Source organism: Perognathus longimembris, chromosome 2 (assembly GCF_023159225.1).
Source record: "Perognathus longimembris pacificus isolate PPM17 chromosome 2, ASM2315922v1, whole genome shotgun sequence".
Lineage (NCBI taxonomy): Eukaryota > Metazoa > Chordata > Mammalia > Rodentia > Heteromyidae > Perognathus > Perognathus longimembris.
Genome location: NC_063162.1, coordinates 44,805,801 through 44,811,942, shown reverse-complemented (window position 1 = coordinate 44,811,942; position 6,142 = coordinate 44,805,801). Strand labels below are relative to the sequence as shown.

Below are 6,142 nucleotides of genomic sequence, written 5' to 3'. Positions count from 1 at the left end.
ATGAAAATAGCCAGATGTAGTATCTTCTGTCCTGCTTTTGAATGTAAGCCTTTACTCAAATTCTAAGAGATAACATATGCGTGTATGGAATGTTCATTTGCATTTTTATAGTGGAGCTGTAGTAAAGGTTGAGTGATACGTTCATTGAACCGGATCATACATCAGGCCAATGATAGAAGGCTTTCATGAAGATGAAAATCTGGCTTTTGGAACTTGATAGTTATGTTATTCTAAGTGCTCTGTTCTAAGTGCTCTGTAGCCCTTTTTGGGGACTGTACATAATTTGGAAGTTGAAAACTGTTTTAAAAAGGCAATAGCCAGAATGACAATGCCGGCTGCTGCTGTGACTATGACTGCCACGAGTTGAGTTCATCTCCTCTGCTGAGCTCCATGTGTGCCTCACTGAGCCAATGAGAGCTGAGTCGCTTTCATTTGCTCTGAATTCACACAACAATCTGTGATCATCTGTTGGGGACTCAGTTTTGGCCTTGGTGGGGGAAGGGCGCCAAGAGCGAGACGCTGCCCTTCCCCCAGCCCTGGAACAGTGTAACAGCAAGTCCCTCCCACCTTCTGGCCTCAACCGGAAGAGAAGACCCCACCCCTGGAGGAGGCGAACACGTGCGTGCCACCATGATAGGGATTGTCCAGCCCACAAAGGAAGTTTCATGACATCACCTGATGGGCAGCCCGGCTTAGCCAATGGCCCAAGTCCTTCCCATTCCCGCCATTACCGCTATATAAACCCCCCTCCCAATTAAATCCTTTGAGACTCATTCAACCATCCAACCATCTCCCTGTTATCTTTGTCCTGCGGTTCCTGACACATTATGGGGGCTGAGGAAGGGATTTCGGCATCCCACTTCAGCCTAGAGCAGTCCAGTAAGGACATGCCTTACTCCTTCTGCCGGTATGAGGGGTAGGGCGGAGTTTCTTCCACAGAATCGAGGTTTAGGCATTCCCCCCCGGGAGATAGGGGGGGAGGGGTCCTAGAGACCCCAACATTTGAGCATCTCCTCCGGAGAAGGGAGGAGAAGGGGTCCTCAGAGATCCCGACAATCATCTACAATTCATTGTGGTAAACCAGGCTCATCCCAGCACATCTGGGTTCTAGTCTATGAGGAAAACCTGTAGGAGCTCTTGAGGGGACTGCAGGGAAGTCACAGAAGAGGGGCCCGCATCTCCTCAAAGGCGGGGAGATGGAGAGAGAAGATGAAGAGAGAACAGGCAATCATGGTGGGGAGGATGTCACATTCCAATTTCAGGGGCCTTGGGGAGTCCTCAGGGCTGAGTGGTCACTTCCTGGAGGACAGCCGCCCACCTGAGCAGGGAAGGTGACTGGGAACCATAGGCAGGCAGCTCCAGGCCTATGACAGCACCTGGGCCCTGGAAGCCAGAGCCTGCCAGGTCCAAATACTGTGCTAATCCCTTCCCACAGGCATGTAGCAAGCACAAATCTCTATCCATGGATCCAGGTGAGTGAGAAACTGGACTTTGGCATTGTCTGTGAGTCAGCTTTGTCTACCTTTTCCATCTGCTAGCCATTGGCAGGCACATCTCAGGCTCAGACCACAAATTTTTCCATCTTTCTCGCCAGGAGGATGGCCAGATGCCCACTGGTGGAACTGGATGTTATAGAGACATGCATCCAATAAAACACGTGTCATGTGTGCACTTGGTCCCCACAGAGGTGTCCCATGGTCATGCATGCATGGCCCTTCAGTCTGGGAGGGGAGTGGGAGGCTCTTCATATCTGGGCCACAATGGCAACAGCCCACGTGTGGCCTCCACAGCCTGATGGGCCGGAAGAGGCCACGAAGGGTCTGCCTAAGGCCCTGGAGACTGTCACACCACACAGGCCTTGCCTTTCTCTGGGTCTTGCTGTGTCTGTGGGAGAGGAGGCTTGAAGCCCCCTCTGCTCCAGATGCAGATCCCAAGTGGAATGGACCATTGCCCTCCCCTCTCTCTTCCTCCTCTTCTCTCCCCTCCCCCACTTGGGAGGACTTTTCTAGTTGGCTGGGAGTAGGGGGAAATTCTTTCTCTGGATGGGTTGTTTGTTTGTTTTCCCCTAAATCTACCATCTTTGCAGCTTTCCCTAAAACCAAGGCTTTGTGAATGAAAGTCAGGAAAATACTCCATTTCCCGTTGTCCCATTCTATCACACCCTTCTCCTAGATCAAGGGGCACCAAAGGGCCTGTGGGCAGGAAGAGGGAAAGGGTTGGAAGAAAGGAATGACACAGAGGAAAGGAGGTCAGATTATTATTATTATTTTTTTTTACAAAATCCACAGAGCAGACAATGAATGCCTCATTGAACCACACGCCCAACACTGGGGCATCATAGAGCCACGAGTACGCCAATGTTGCAGCTGAGGAAACTGAGGCTTATTGAGAGCAAGCAATGTAGCCAAGGCCTGGAAGGATGCTACTTGCATTTGAACTTGGTGCCTAGTCTAACTGGCCCTAACCCTAGGCTCTATTTCTCCCTTATGCTCTAATCAGGGAGCACCTGCGCAGTGGTTGCAGGTCCACTGGGCCTATGGCCACCCCAGCTCCTGCTGACCTCTTTAGTCTCAGCTGCTCCAGGTGCAGCTGTCCTGGAAGCCCCAGGGTCACACCTGGTTCAGCTCTTGGTCCCAAGGTACTAACATGCCATTTTTCTTAAAGAGCAGATGTTTAGGCTGACAGCAACTTCCTGCCTGGTTCGTGGCCAGTAATCAATAAAGTAAATATTGGCAATGGTTAGTTGTTTCTCAGCAGCCTAGTGAGTAAAGTATCCTGGTGCCCCTGATCAAACAACCTTCCCCAGTTCACAGGCAGAGGGCAGCAAGGAAACCACCTACCAGAATGGGCCTCAAGGGACACCCCTCCTGCCTCCCTTCTTAGTATGGGGCTTCTGCAGTCCTTGGAGACAACAGACGTGGGGCTCCTGTGATCTCTGGCCAATACAGAGGAAAGTTCCTAACAACTGGGGAGCCCTGGCCATTCTTCAAATTGAGGCTCAGCCTCTTTTTCCCCTTTCCTCCTCTCCCCTCCTTCTCCCCTTCATCCTCCCTTTGGGAAACCTAGGTAGCTGAGCCAAGGGACACTAAATTCTTGGCCACAAGGAGGGGAGCAGGGCTGATAGGATGGGAAGTTGGGGTTACTGCCGGACCCCCTCAGATGTCCCCAAGGCTTCATGTGCACTGCTGACAGAGCCCCCACACCACCTCAGGGCCTTAGCACTCTGGGCCAAGAATCTGAAACTCCTGCTGGCCTGGGTGCTGGTCCTGGCAGCTGAGAAAAATCTGCCTTCCTCCTTAGGCTATGGCTTAGCTGTGTGGTGATTTGGGGAAAGCTGTCTCTCCACCAAAGAGGATTTGTCCCTCACAAGCCACACCTCACCTGGGTGGGAACCTTATAGGTCCTTCTGGAGGTTTCTACCCACAGGCCAGCTACAAATACACTTACCTTTGACCTCCAACCACCTTCTCTACTTCTCTCTCTTTGTCTATCTCTCTCTGTATCTCTCCTCTCTCTTTGTCTATTTCTCTGTGTGTCCCTCTCTCCTCTCTCTCTCTCTGTGTGTGTCTCTCTCACACATGTACACACACACACACACACACACACACACACACAGCCCTCACCCCCACCCTTAGGCTTCCCCAGAAGGTAGCTCACCAAAGTCTCCATGTGTCTCCCCATGCCAGTTTCCAGATGACTGGCCATGAGTAATGGAGATTCTAAGAGACTGAGAAGCTCAAAGTGGCATCCTAGACTCAGTTCCAGCCCACTATTGCCAGGACATCTAATTCTTTGGAGGAACTGGAAATCTGGATTTATATATACGGTTCTCAATTTAAGTGCCAATTGCCAACTCAAAAACTGAGCAAGCCAGGCACTATTGGCTCACGTCTATAATCCTAGCTACTCAGGAGGCTGAGATCTGAGGATCGAGGTTCAAAGCCAGCCTGGGTAGGAAAGTCCCTGAGACTCTTATCTCCAATTCCCACCAGAAAATCAGAAGTGGCACTATGGCTCAAAGTGGTAGAATGCTAGTCTTGAGGAAAAAAGCTCAGGGACAGCGCCCGGTCCCTGAGTTCATGCCCCACAACTGAAAAAAAAAAAAAAAAGCCAGGCATGGTTCAAATGCTAAAGCATATTTCTAGTAAGCACAAGGTCCTGAGTTCAAATCCCAGTACTATCACTCCTTCCCACCCACACCTACACAAAAAGTCCTTAGGCAACTGATTTGGAATGTCTTCCCTAAACCATCAACTTGGCCAAAAGCACAATGAGAGGAGAATTGCCAACGTTAGATGAATCTTCCTTAAATTATTAACTTGTCTTTGTGCAGAACTGGGTGAGAATCTGACCCAAAATAAAGGAACAGATAGGAGATACCAAGTCTTAACCCACTTTTAGTTACCAAGTGGGCACCTGGAGGCCCAAGTGAAGAGATAAAACAAAAGCAGCCTCCAGGGCTGGGAATGTGGCTTAGTTGTAGAATGCTTGCCTAGCATGCATGAAGCCCTGGGTTCAATTCCTCAGTACCACATGTACAGAAAAAGCCAGATGTGGCGCTGTGGCTCAAGTGGTTAGAGTGCTAGCCTTGAGCAAAAGAAGTCAGGGACAGTGCAAAGGCCCTGAGTTCAAGTCCCAGGACTGGAAAAAAAAAAAAAAACATCCTCCAGGCTTCTGTTACTTGAACACACAGAAGGACCTAGAAGCTCCCTATATAAACCTCAGACTCAAGGAAGGCTGGCCAGGGGAGTGGGCTCTAAGTAGCCCCTTTGAGCCAGCTTGCCTGCCTCCTTCCCTCACATCAGATTCCAGATCCTTTGAGACAAGCTCAAAGCAAGGACGCTCAGGGACACTGGGGGAGAACAAACAGGTTCCAATCACTGTGCTCCACTAAAGAAAGCTCCTAGACATTTAAGAACTGCCATCCTTTGTATTCCCTGGGACAGGTCCTTGAAGAATTCCTGGTGTCTGGGTTGTCTGAGCCATTCTTTTGGTTTGTTTGCTTGTTGTATTTTTGGTAGTACTGGGGTTTTAACTCAGAGTCTCAAACTTCCTCTAAATAGGAGCTCTACTACTGGGCCATGCCTCCAACCTCATGTACCATTCATTTAGAATGGCCATCTTTTTTTCATTTTTTTAAAAAAAATTATTGTAAAGTGATGTACAGAGGGGTTACAGTTTCATACATAAGGCAGTGAGTACTTTTTTTAAAATCAAACTTGCTACTTCCTCCCTCATTTTTCTCCCACCTTCCCTCCTCCCCAGTTCCCTCCCCTCCCCTTAGTTGTACAGCTGGTTTACAGCATATTGTCTTGTAAGTATTACTGTTGCATTGGTTTGCCTTTTACCCTTTGTCTCTCCAGTTTGATGTTCCCCTTCCCTAGTTCTGACAAGCGTATATATAATACCCAAGGAACCAAAACCAAATACAGTGACATCAGGGTAAAACCATAGGGAAGAAAAACAAAAGAAAAGGTATAATTTCACAAAACTATGGAACGCGTCACAAGTTTGCTTGTCATCCTTGTGCAGGGGCCATGCTAATCTCCTCTGTATCGTTCCAATTTCAGTATAATTGCTGCCAAAGCAAGCACTAGAATTGCCATCTCTAAGTGAGTTAGGCCTTCGGCAGGCTGGTCCCCTCAGCACCTCCCCCAAGAGCTTCTGCATCACTTGTGGTCCAGGATCACACAGATCTCTGCCTGGGGTGGGGGGGGGGGTGGGGGGGAAGGTGAGGAGATACCATCCTATAGCCAGGAGAGGGAGCTGAAAGGGCAGATAAGCAGCTCCCAGAACTTGATGGCTATGTGGGGCTGATACCAGGGATGCCCTCTAAAGTGGCCAGTGCAATCACTGCTTGGTCCCTAACACGATCTGAGCTGCTGCCACTGCCCATTCCTCCTTCAGAAACAGTCTAGGGGTCTTAGCTCCTTTCTCCTCTCCATCAAATAATTATGAGGCAGGAAAAGTGGGAGCAGAGGCAATGTTTATTTAAAAGTGAGCATAAGGTACTAGGGAGAGTGCAGATGGCCTCTTGGCCACTGGCAGTTTGGTACAAGCCCCCAAATAGGACTTCTGGCTCAAAGGGCCACCTCATACTTTATGAGGTCCTGTCCACCTGCCTCTTGGGCGAGGAGGAGGT

At 49.5% G+C, this 6,142-nt stretch overlaps 1 non-coding gene across 1 annotated transcript; it reads right to left on the bottom strand.

Moving 5' to 3' along the window:
- Nucleotides 1-5,487: 5,487 nt before the first annotated feature.
- LOC125347375 lies at nucleotides 5,488-5,590 on the bottom strand. The gene has a single exon (XR_007210163.1). It is a non-coding gene; the product is annotated as a U6 spliceosomal RNA (small nuclear RNA).
- Between the last annotated feature and the right edge of the window lie 552 nt (nucleotides 5,591-6,142).